This window comes from Polyodon spathula, chromosome 15 (genome assembly GCF_017654505.1).
Source record: "Polyodon spathula isolate WHYD16114869_AA chromosome 15, ASM1765450v1, whole genome shotgun sequence".
Lineage (NCBI taxonomy): Eukaryota > Metazoa > Chordata > Actinopteri > Acipenseriformes > Polyodontidae > Polyodon > Polyodon spathula.
The window spans coordinates 20,557,380-20,570,527 of NC_054548.1; the positions used below are offsets into that span (position 1 = coordinate 20,557,380).

At 35.9% G+C, this 13,148-nt stretch overlaps 1 protein-coding gene across 2 annotated transcripts in view; it reads left to right on the plus strand.

Annotated features, from left to right (window-relative positions):
• The window catches only part of LOC121327889 (mannosyl-oligosaccharide 1,2-alpha-mannosidase IB-like), a 109,624-nt gene that overhangs the window by 25,790 nt on the left and 70,686 nt on the right, over positions 1-13,148 (plus strand). The gene's annotated exons all lie outside the window — the stretch shown is intronic.

Genomic DNA, 13,148 nt, shown 5'->3' on the forward strand with positions numbered 1-13,148 from the left:
GGTTAAGTACATTGATTCTCTGAAAGAATGCATCCTTCAGCAAGTAAGTGCTGACCCTTCCTTAGTAACTCTGCTTAAGAGTTTGGCACTCTGCTTGACCTAGCAACCTTCTCTTGTTCAGAAGAGCATAAAGTGAAAGAAGCTTTAGAACATGTTGTGGACAGGTTTGGAGTGCAAAGAGACACAGACACAAAGCCATGCGCTCCTTTGATAAGCTGAAGATAGAGTAGGCAATGGTAAATGGCATGATGCGTGAAAGCTACAGAAAAATGGACAAGTTCTAGTTTTTGTAAAAGAATCATCGGCGTACACACAGACATTGTTCTAAATGAGGCACTCTGTGAACTTGCTCTGTGTATGTGTCTCACAAGTGCAGAGTGTGAGAGGGTTTAGTACCCCACATCTTTGTCAACAGCCACATTGAACAAAATGATGGGAATTGTTTTGCTTGGTTTAGCACTTGAGAAGTATAACTTCAACAAAGCAGCAGTGCACTGGAAAGAAAGAATGAAAATGTAGGAGGGAAGCCAGGTTGTTTCAGCCATATAAAATCGGAACAAACAACAAATAAAGTGAGCCGTGTCACCCATCTGTGATGTATTAAGTTAAAAGAAATACATGCTGCCTAATTTTGAGAAGATTCAAGTTAAGTCCATCAGATTGTATTTACAGACCTCATTTCTGGAAATGAAACAAACACTGGTGGCAGCCAAGACGTTTTTAGTTCAGGACAGGCATACTTGTCCGATTTTTTTAAAAATTTTTAAACTTCTGTATGTGGTCTAATGTGATTGTTTAATATATTTACTCTTAGTAGTCCTTAACTGTAGATTTCCTAAGAGCACTTCATTTAGCCTGTAAAATACTGACAATATGAAAACATGTACCTTTATACTTTAATAGGCCTACCGATTATGTACAAAATGTAATGCTATAAAACAAAGTTTAAAGCACAGTTATAACATTATTTTTGTTTTATTATGACTATTTTTCTGCAGACTTAATTGAGTAAATTTTGTCCTGTGCAAAATTTCACCTTGGAATAAAAGTAATTGTACTAATTGTGGCTTATTTTTAGTACAACAATTTACTACTGCAGTTCGTAAGCAATTTAAAATTACCACTGCTGGCAAATTACCAATAGATATTATATATATATATATATATATATATATATATATATATATATATATATATATATATATATATATATATATATATAATATTATATATGATATATCTGGAGCACTGCATACAGTTAAGTAAAGGAAGCAGGAATGCATTAAAAGGCACAGACAATATAGTGTCTAAAAAAAGGGTAATGTATTATACTCAAACAATGCATACATTATCATTGTTTGTGTAATTTCCATGTATGCTGTAATACTCCATTGTAGATGCTACTAATTCATATTTGATTAATGTATTGTACTGCATTCTGCTATCCTGTTTTGGTAGTATGTGCACAGACCTTTCAGCTGCTGAATTGAGCTCTTTTGTACCCCGGGGTGAATTTTTAGGTTAATTTGCATTGGATGTTCAAACTACCAATTATTAAAATGAATAAATAAATAAAATGTAAAATGTTGTATGCCATAAAATCCAGCAGCACACGATTTTAAGTGGCCCCTTTGCAAGCACTGTAATTTAGGTATTTGGAATACCAGATATCTATTTCTAATTGCAGTGTGTTCAAGGTGCAGTTGAAAAAACAGCTCAAATGTAGCTTCGGCAGTTTCACATTGTACTTCATGCTTCAGTTTTGAAATGTCAAAGACACCACCAGTGTGGTACAGTATGCCAGACTCTGGTGTCGTCGTCATTATTTCAGCGTCATTGCTTTCAATTGAGCCATTAGAATAAAAGAAGGCCAATGAAAATGTGACCCAGACAGTTTTTGGCAGGAAATCAGCTGATTAAAATTCCAGCTACTGAAGGGCTGCACAGGTAATGCAGAGTGTGTGTGTTTGAGCCAAGCTGGAGCGCCCAGTCCCTCTGCACTGCAGTCAAACGCTCCAACCTCTGAGGCTTCTCAAGGCCTATTAAAAACTGCAATGTTATCCAAATATTACTTTGACTGCCGTCCTGATGGAGCCGTGTGAGAGGGCCTGCTGTAGCCTTCAGAACAGTTCCAGAATGCTGTGGCATCAGGCCAGAGTGCAGGTACAGCCTGTTCACCTGGGGATCTGACTGCAGTCCTGAAGAATCTGTAGAGAGGTGGCCGGTGAACTGCAGCTCAGATCAGTCCATGGGTTAGGGAGGGGATTTAAATATGACTCTTAGTTTTTTTGTTCCTTCTTTGCTAACTATTCCAGCAAAAATGACTTTTCATACTCCTCAGGTGTGCTTGTTTTTAAAGTGTGGTGGGAAAGCATATTGGTGTTGCGCTGTGCAGTGAAGCATACGTTTGAAGCATTGTGCTTCGAAGCCTGTGTAACACTGATGTGTTCTTTTAAGGCTAAATCAGAAAATCCATGGGGAAATTAATATCACAGTCTCAAATGTCAGATAAACATTAATAATATTATCAGCTTTTGGTGTTGAAGGCTTAACATGCAAGGCTTCTTGAACAGTCTTAAACAGATCCTTCATTTGCACCCTGCCATTTATTGACACTTTGTTTTGTATGCATTTGCAGGACAATAAAACAATGGGAAATGCAGGGTAAAAAATGCATACTGTACCAGTACATGTCATTTTAGCCTGAGTTTTACTTGAGTATTATGTCATGTTCTTCTATAGGCGACAGCTAAAGGGTAACACTGTTCCTACTTTTGAAATTGCTAGGCTGAAATTGCTCAGGGCAGGGGATGACACTTTTTAAAATATATATATTTATTGTATTAATTAGCTAAATAATGTTTCTGAGATCTCCTCATTCATGGCCCTCAGCAGTTAGCTGTTATTTAAAAATGCTTCTAAGTTACACCGTTATAGGTTCCTTGCTTTTGCATGCAAGGCATGAAAAAGTCCCTTAATTGAATCACTGTAGCATGGTAACTTAAGTGCCCTCCCATCTCACTTGAGGATGTAGCAGCTGGTTACATGAAGGGGGGAAATATCCGGAAGGGATATTCACTGTACTGTACTCCTGTTCGCTGAACACAGTAACAGGGTTTTCCCCAGGAATTCTGTACAGCCGGGCGGCAGAACATTATAGCTGGGAACACTTTCAATGGAAAAATTAACTTGCCTTAACTTAAATATATAATACGACACAGAATTTGAATAATGTGCTGTCGTTCATTGACACTGTCTGGTTGCTCTTTTTTATGTTTCTACATTTTCTTTTTCATTACTGTTTTTTATTATGGTAAATTGAACTTGCTTATTTAGGCACTCGACGATTTGACTGGGGAAAGATAACGTAGGTTTATTGCCGTTCACACAAAAAAAAGAAAAAAGAAACGGTAACCTTTTCACTTGTTAATGCATGTCTATTTTAGTTTTTCGCTGTTTTACATTTTTTGAAAACTGTTCATTTTAACCATTTTTTTTTTTTTACACAACAGTACTCTCACATGTTTGATCACCATCATAACTTGCATGAAACCGGACTGTAATAATCCAATACCTCTGCACTTAAGCATTTGTAATTGTATATCAGCTGACAAGCGTTCCGCTGATATCCCGTCACGCCTTTCTTCTTAAAGGCATACAGCCTCTATACATGAACCACCAATCTCTCACAAGCACCTGGGTACATTTTTATGATATCACAACAAAAGGAATACACTTTTTTTTTTTTTTTTTTTTTTTTTTTGGTGCATATGTATAGCTATATGTACCTTACAGTACAATATGACAAAAAAATGGACTGAATGATAATACCCGAAAAATCTTAATATTTTTAATAAAGTAACCGGCGCAAATATAGATCCTGCATTCATTTTCACAATTTTTGCTTTGAAAATAATTGGTTATTTTTAAGTATGGTCTATCTTAATGCTTATGGTAATACAGTAACCCGCATCAATTTACATTTATAAAGCAGCTGCCTATATCGTCCACTGTATATGCAACATTAGTGACCAGAGTGGGCTTCATAGAAACATGGGCTATTTATACCGGTGGCCTTTAAGAAAGGCCTGATTTGCATTTTGTCATATAGCAGGAAAACTGTATTAGGGACGTACTTGTCGACATACGTACATTGAATGGATCTTAACCTGAAGTTGAAGCCCTTGCTGATAAGAGGTACACATTGACTGCCTAAATTAGTGTGGTTAGAAAAGACTAATCACCTCTCTGTCACATAAGTACAGTACCTATATTTATTATATATTTTTCTTATGTTTGAACAGACGATATTTGCAAACTTTATGGGGTTAGGGTAGTGAAGATAAAAAAAAAAAAAATAATCCTTTGGAGGTTAAACATCAAATACAAAATAAGCTGAACTGATATGCTGTGCATTGTGATTGTTTACGTTCCACTGTATAATAACAACCTGTAGTATGTGAATTAAAATTATCAAACAATTATAAATACTAAACTTTACTAAACTGCTTTGCCGCCTTAGGCTTTTGCAGACCTCAGTAAACATTTAATTGAAGATCTTACAGCTACTGTACAAGTGAGTTTTTTTTTTCTTTCCTTTATGTATTTAAACAAAAAAGTTTAGTCTGTTTTTTCATTAGCCTGTTATATTGATTTAACCCAGCTGTGTCATTAAGTTAATTAGCTGGCTGCCCACTTGAGTTTGTGTGATCCCCGATTGAAGAGCAGTTTGCAGTGCTGATTCAAGCATCCCTTTCCCAACGCCTTAGCAAATGTCAGCCGTTGCTGTGTGCTGTTGCTGGTTAAAGAATGCTGAATGGTTTTCCCTTGGGAAATGTGTCCAAGGCAAACATATTCTAGTGTTCTGTGCATAGTAATGTGTTTTAAAGCAGTCCTGCCATTCTTAGAATACAAACATTGCAGGAGCCACACTCACTGATGCACTGTATTACGCGGATGCAGTTTTGTATGTAGCTGGTTGTGATTTTTGATGTTTTCGAATAGCAGCCAGGTTGGGACAAATTCCTTTTTATGCTGTTGGCCATTTGGCCACTAGCTTTCAAAACCTGGTGGTCAAGTGAACTTTTATGGTGGCCAATATTTTCAGACGGGGACAATATGCAAAGACGTGTATATGTTGCACACACGTTGCTTTTGCGTGCATTGTTTTCATGTAATGGGTGTTTTTTTTTAAATTATCTTTAAATTGCGGGAGGGGAACTGTATACTATCAATGTGCCAGAGATCCAACTCCATAAAATTACAGGGAACTTTGTGCATTAAATGCCTGGGAACTATATACACTAAATTCCAGGAAATATAACTGTATTAATCAAATGCCAGGGGAGACCACTATTTAAAAAAAAAAATCCAGGATAGTAAACTCATTTTTTTTATTTTTCACTTACTGGCTAAAATACTAACGCTCTGTTAGCTCCTCCTCATCATCTTCAGTTACATTCTCATTTTCATGGAGTTGTCCAGATGTGAATTTTCCAAATCCAAATGCAAATAGATTTGACTGTTGCTTCAGTTTCTTATTTAGGGTATGAGATATTTTGAGTGTTTTATTATTTTCCAGTGCTGATCAACTGAGGAAGTTAGGGACTCTATGGCATGTAGCGCTGCAGCACTCCAGCACCACGCAAAAGCTGTTATTTTCAGTTGTTTTAAACCCCTCTGTTTGTGTCATAAGGCAGCACAGACACCTCAACACACCTTTTGTCCCTTGTTGTTGTTGTTGTTGTTGTTGTTGGTGTGAGGGGAATCTACTTGCCATTTTAAAGTTTTTTAGTTTCTTAATTTTCTTTAAGTTCGCAATAGCTGTCTCTTCCGAACTGCAGATAATGCAGAATGAATTCGGAATGATAATTTCCTCGGTTCTACCGTAACTTGACTGGCTGGTGTGTGTTACTAAGAAAAGGGGGCTGCAAGATCAACAGGGTGGTGCAGATTCTGACATGAATGAGAAAGCCTTAAGTTCTGTTGCATATCTTGTAAATGCTTATTTGCCAACGTGGAGACTTTATGGTAAAATCTACTGGCCATATTAAAATTGAAGGTTTTAGTTGGCGACCTGATTTGAACCACCCTGATAACAGCTATTCAAAACTGGCACAGGCCCACTTTGTGATATCTCACCTCTTGTTTAATGTGATCAATCAGATCTTCATTTTACAGTTTAAAATAAATTAAATATTGTCACACTGTACACAAGGTTGTTGTGCCCCCTTTTTCCATGGCTCTTAGATTTGGCATCAAGGTTTGGCTTAAAGCAATCTCTGCAAAAATGTTTTGAGGAAATAAGTGGCATTCTAAATTACACCTATTGGTTTAGTTACTGTTTTAGTTACTGTGCAGAGAGATGCGCTGTACACCCCAGAGACTGCAGAACAACTTTGACCTAACTGCAGTTAATGCAGTTTATGAATCAGTTATAGAGATGTTTGTCTGAGCTGCTAATGCGTTGTGACAGCATTACATGTGGGAAACTTATTTTTGCTGCAGTGATCTAGGAGCAGAATAGATCTAAAAAATGTAAATAAATAAATAAATAATCAAAATCTCCCCCTCCAGAGTATGCACCATTTCAGAAAGACACCAGAGCGGTGAAAATATGTGATGATTTCGCTATTGAATCCCAAACAAACTGAAACCGAGACGGTACAGATGATGATTCTGTTTAAACTGGCAAGTACTTTACTGATGTCAAGGTTAAGCTGTGCAGTAATCCTCACTCCAAGGTGATAGTACAACGAACTCATTTTAATTTAACAATTGTTTAAGCATAATGAAGCGAATAGCAGCACAGTACCTGTTGAAATGAGGGAGGATAAGTAATTACAGGCACCTCAAGCATCAGTTATACAAATATGAAGGTTGTAACATCTGCAAAGCATAATTGTGAAAGATATTCTCACTGTTAAAGCATTTTTTTTCAAACTTTCGGACCCCTCCGGTGCCCACTAATCTATCTCTCTCTCAAATTGAACTTCACTTAAAAAATAACAACAGCTTCACTTTACTTCAAAAATAACAACAGCTTACAGCTGAGGATGTGGATTTTATGTTTTGTTCTCTAAGGGTGACTAATTGTCAAATTAACTTGTCCAACAAAAATGAGTTAATGCCCTTGCCAAGTGCAATCTATTTTCTACCATGAAGTGTGCCGAGAAGCCCGCATCAGGGGTACCCTTGATTGGTGATAGTGGACTAAAATGAATGCTTGGAACTCTGCGAGGCACCAGTAGGCCGCTTTTTTTTTTTTTTTTACAGGTTTACTGCAGTATATGAGCATTGTCCTGTGCTTCTCTCCCCATGAAATCCTCACATGTCAAGACAGTGTCAACGGCATATCTCTTTCAATGTGAAAAACTCGTTCAGATTCTTTTTTGCTAGCAAATTTTGCATGCACGATGTGGAAACTGGGGCACATCTGGCCGCATAGACCCCAGCGTCATTGTGTGTGTACCTATACCTTTTTTACATCATACAATCACAGTGTGGATTTTAAAATAAAATATTCTAGAAAATTAAAAAAACAAAAACAAAAATGTTCCCGATGAATTAATATCTAGATTGTGAATATTCTGGAATAGTGCACATTTTCCTGGACAAATTTAGAATATTTTAGAAAACATCTCATATTCTGGAATACCTTTGAATATTATTCAGTAGAACAGTATTCCAGAGTATGTGGAATATTCTAGGTGTGATCGCAAGGCTATAAAGTGCAAAGGCTGTCACAGGTGGATATATAAATTAATCACGTGTGCTTGTGATGTTACTAATGGTGAAGTTTTGCTACAAGTACTCCACATAGATAAAGATGGTAGTGATTATGAGGATGATGGTGAATATGTAGCATCACATGAAAGTAGCATGAGAAGATTCAGATGGTCCATGAAGCAGTGATGAAACAGTTGAAGAAAGTAATACAAGTAAAGAAGTAGCTTGTATTGGAAAAGATGGGACAGTCTGCCCACACCACAAGCTGGACAACAGAACGTCATACCAAACCGCCTTGGTGTTGTACGTTCTACAGGTGAAGCTCTGGTGCAGTCTGCTGGAAAAAGAAAACATTGAGTTTACACTTCATGCTGCACTACAGGATAGCTGTGTTTCTGGGAAAATGTCCCATGGGACCACCCACTGTATTAAAATTAAAAGCCATTAAAAGCCATCTCTAAATAATAAGTAAAATACATTGAAACTTTTCTAAGTGGCAATATTCATTGACATTTTTTAATTTTGAACTGATTCCTCTTCCAACACATTTTTGACAAGTGCTAACAAATTATGCAGTGTTCTTGCATTTCAGAAATTGTCATATGAATACTGTATACATTTGAATACAAATAACATATGTTAACTTAAACAGTCAATATATTGCACGGGATACAGTATATAAAAGTGTAAAATAGTAAACTGTTACCTTGAGTCAAAAATCCTTACTGCCTTCAGAGACTTGCGCTGGTTGAATATAGCATAGTTTGAATCTGCATTTATCAGGGTTGCAGTAATTTGTTTATACGTCTCCTGTGACAGTATTTATGTTTGCTAAAATCCACCCATTGTATCTGATCATTAAGTCATTTTCCAAGTCTTGTAAGTCCTTCACAAACCACTTTAACTGAAATGTTCTGGTAGAGTACTGGCCTCCTATTCAGATGCTCTTTTAAAATGCAGGTTTAAAAGTCCATTGTGGATGCATGATTGTCTGCGTCAGGGAAATGATGCATCCAGATAGGATGGATATAAAACCCAGATTGAACCAGGATTTGACGGATCCCTTTTTTTTTTTTTTTTTTTTACGTTAAACTTGATAAACAGAGGTAGTTGACAGCATTAAAAAAAACTAAAATGTTAAAATGTTTTATCTTTAAAACGCACACAATTGCCCACATTCTTGATCAGTGTTTATAATTAGCCAGCAGTTAATTTGGTAATAATGTAATTGTTCTTTAGATGCGTTTGATTTAGTGCTGGGATGAACTTGGTATTTTCATGTTCAGATATATATTCAAAAGTTAGTACAGGTATTCAAACATTTCATTTGCAAAATGTAATCACAGCCATTATGTGTAAGGCTTCTTTAAGAACATATGAGAAGTAAGAAAAGGTTGTGAAGGCCTTACTTTACCCACTGAATAAACTACAAAACAAAGCTACACTTTTTATACATATTTCAGGCAAAAACAGTAAATAAAGTAGAAATGGCTGACATTGCCATTTCATCACTGAACAAGCAAGTGAAAATTGTCAAATTTACATTGAATAAACAGTTTAAATACAGTAAATGTGGAAAAGGGGAACATTCCACATAACAGAAAATAGGATCACAATATAAAACATAAACAAAATGTTGATCATTATAACGTGCTTTCATTTCTAGCAATTATGTAATTCCTGGTGGCCATCGACATGGGCTTCTGCCTTTGAGTCCATGCCATGCTATGTTCACTCAAATATTTAGATCAATTCTCAAGACCCTAGTTACAGACTCTTTAAAATAGTTTGCCACGAATTAAAAAATTTTTTATTAAAAGATTGCTATTTAACAGGACAAATAGGCCATTACGTTAATTGCATTACATATACATGCATCACATTCACCTGCCAGATTAACACAGTCATGAGACAACACGACTATTATTAGTGAGCTGTTGTGTGAATGCACCTATTAACAGTTAGTCAGCTATTGATTTTTTTTTCTATAAATATCAAGATTTACAGATTTCGTAATCAGTGAACATCGAAAGTGGCTTCTGAACCCTTTAACTGACAGCGTGATGAATAATTTGCAGACTCTGTCTCAGTCTGTTATGCAGGTGATGCTGTAGTTGTCCTAGATTTGTCATATTTTATAAAATTGCATCATATAAACATGGTATCCATTTTTTCAGTTCATCTTGTTGGTAGTGCAGTCTTTGCAATCTATTTTGGTTTTAAGATAGTGGTGAAGACTTCCTCTCTGTTTTCCTAGATTACCCCCAAATGATAACTAGCTAAAGACATTATTTAAGCATTCTTTATCAGCCGTTAAGTAGAGTATCTGAATCTTGTTGTGTTTGGACACATTCTACTGGGAGAAAACCTCTGTACATACTTTAGCTTGAGCACTTAAAATATCAATCTGGGATATACATTATGAAGGTCTGTCTGTCTCCTATCTTATTCGCACATTTGTACATGTACAGTGGATTGTTATTGTGATCTAATGTTTCAAGTTAATGAGATCTCATTTTTAATGTACCGCTGTGGTGGGAGATGAATGTTACCGACGTGCTTGTTTTATTTGGCCTAATTGTTACGACAGTCCCTGCTCATTGTGAAGAAAAGGCGTAAAAACCTGTGGCAGATTTACTGGGTTTACCATCTGGGCTAACAGCAGCACAAACCCTTTCATTTAATTTTGTGGTGCTGTAATTACTTTGAGTGAAAGTTTATTCATCTGTTTCAAAATGAACTGCTAGGCTCCAGAAAAAAAAAAAAATCTGATTATGTAAATTAAATGAGTACTTTGCTGATTTACCAACTTAACATTTAGGGGAGTTTGCAAATTTAATTTTTTGTGTAATTAGAAAACTATATGTCAGAAATGGATCTGAATACAAAAATACATTTAAAGAAAACCCCAACAGTTTGGAAAGTTTTATGATCACAGGTTGGTGCTGCAATTGTGTTCAACCTCCAAGCTATCTTTCCTTTGTCTTACTGAGTCAAATCAAGCTCTAATTGTGACTTTGTTTATTTGTTTGTTTCTAAAATAGCCTTTTAATTTGTAACTTTTAATTACTACTTAATCGGAAAAACAATAAATAAGACCTCTCTTATTGAAAGTAACATATGATATGGAATTTCAGCAAGAGTCTAACCACAAACATGCTTTATATGCAAAAAAGAATATACATGTAAAACATTACTTACTTTCCACAAATATTTGTGGAAGGATAAAAGCATATTATGGAAATGTTCTGATGCCCAGTTTCTTACGTAGTTACATAAAGGGTTCTGAAGATGGTAACCACAGTAGCCAAGTCAGCTAACAGACTAAGTCATGCTCATTTCTTCATATAAAAACAATTGTGATATTGCATACCAGCAATCTAACCTATGAATTATCTCCAAGAGGTTCCCAGGGCTATGGAAACTACAGTAAGTTTGAAAGGTCCCCATTGGTAAAATCTGTTACAGAATCACTTATAAACAACAGCGGCATTGAAACGAATGTTTAATTACTGTACTTCCCCCTTCTGACTTTGTTTATGGTCAATTATTTACCATTGATTAATTCTGTGCCCAGCAGTTACTTGACATGTAATACAAATGTACAGTATTATACGGTTGCTTGTATTCGTGTTTCCATTTTGTAAATAAGCTCTATTGGACTGTCAGATCAGAAATATTGCACTACTTTACAACCGCAGTGGGCCAATGATTTTCTTATGCTGATTAAATACTTTTATTAACATGTGCCTCGTTCTCCTGCATTATTCAGAGTGCTTTCCCTATGGTTTTTTCTTCATTAATTTCAATCCCAGGGAGGGAATCTTTATATATAGATCTGTGGTACTATTTGAAAATTGCGGTCCACAAGCGTCGTCCAGCCAACCTGAACAACCTGGAGCAAATTTGCCAAGAAGAATGGGCCAAAATCACTCCGACACTGTGTGCAAAGCTGGTACAAACTTACCCCAAAAGACTTAAAGCTGTTATTGCAGCGAAAGGTGGCTCTACCAAATATTAATGTGTGGGGGTTGAATACTTATGCAAGCAAGATATTTCAGTTTTTTATTTCTTAAAAATATTTCCCAACATAAAACCAATGTCACCTTACAATAATTGATTCTGAGTTTCAGTGTTTAAAAATAAAATATCAAACAGAACGGAATTTCAATGTACCATTTGTAATTCGTATTATGAGAGAATTGGTCAGGGGTCTGAATACTTTTGCAAGGCACTGTGTGTGTGTGTGTGTGTGTGTGTGTGTGTGTATATATATATATATATATATATATAATATATATATATATATATATATATATATATATATATATATATATATATATATATAGGCAGGCCCTGTGACAGGGCGATTGTCCTGCACAATGGTAAATTAGTGTTGGTGTGATTTATATGTTGAAGTGGGTTTATTGTGTCGTTTTGGAGTTGATTTGTTTGATTGATTTATTGTTTACAGATGGGCGCTCGATTGAGACTTGCTGCCTGCTAGGCTTGGTTGAGGGGAAGGGCAGCAAGTGATTGGCTGTGCTGGTCCTCAGTCAGCAGATGAGTGGGTCTTGACCGAGTGTCCGTCAGTTTATAATATAATATAATATATATTATAATATAATAATAATTTCTTCTGTTTCATGAAAGGACATTTACTTTTAAAAAGTCTGTACTGTGTTAATAATGGTAGACCTGCCCACCCACATAATCTGGATTTTTTTTTTTTTGGATGGTTTTGGGTCAGACAGAACCTTACAATAGACCTAAGTGCTGTTTTAAAACAACCTTTTGGGATTGTGCTATTACCTGCACAATCCCTTATCTGACCACCTGCAACATTGTAATTTTTAAAAGTCAATCTTGCAGCAGCTAGCCATGTAGATACACTGCAATGATGATATCCTGATGCTACGTGCCAAGTTTCATTGCTCTGGTGCATCTATATTTTTCTAAACTCTTGCATAAACTATTGAAGTGACTACCTGAACCACACTTTACATAACAGTGAGTCATACCTGACATGTAAAATAGGCTCTTCACATCCCTGTCCTTTATCTTTAAAGCCATAATATTGTGTGCCGCCTTCGATCATCCAAGGTTCTTTTGTTATTGATGTACCCTTTAAGCAATGGAGACTGCAATTGATCATAATATACATTGACTGATTTTAAACACACTCGCCAGCAGAACAGTCTGCTTGTTTATACAGCGTCCTAAATTATGCTTTTTTTGTTGTTGATGTGGATTTCGGTGAATGATTGCTACTGCTATTCAAATTAGCAATTTTGCTTTATGTTGCATGTATTACATTGATGTAATTGGACAATAACGCTTACATTGTATTAATGACAATACTTTGTTTTCTGTTCTGATATTGCCTTCATTTTATGATTCTATCAGGAAATTTAACCCCT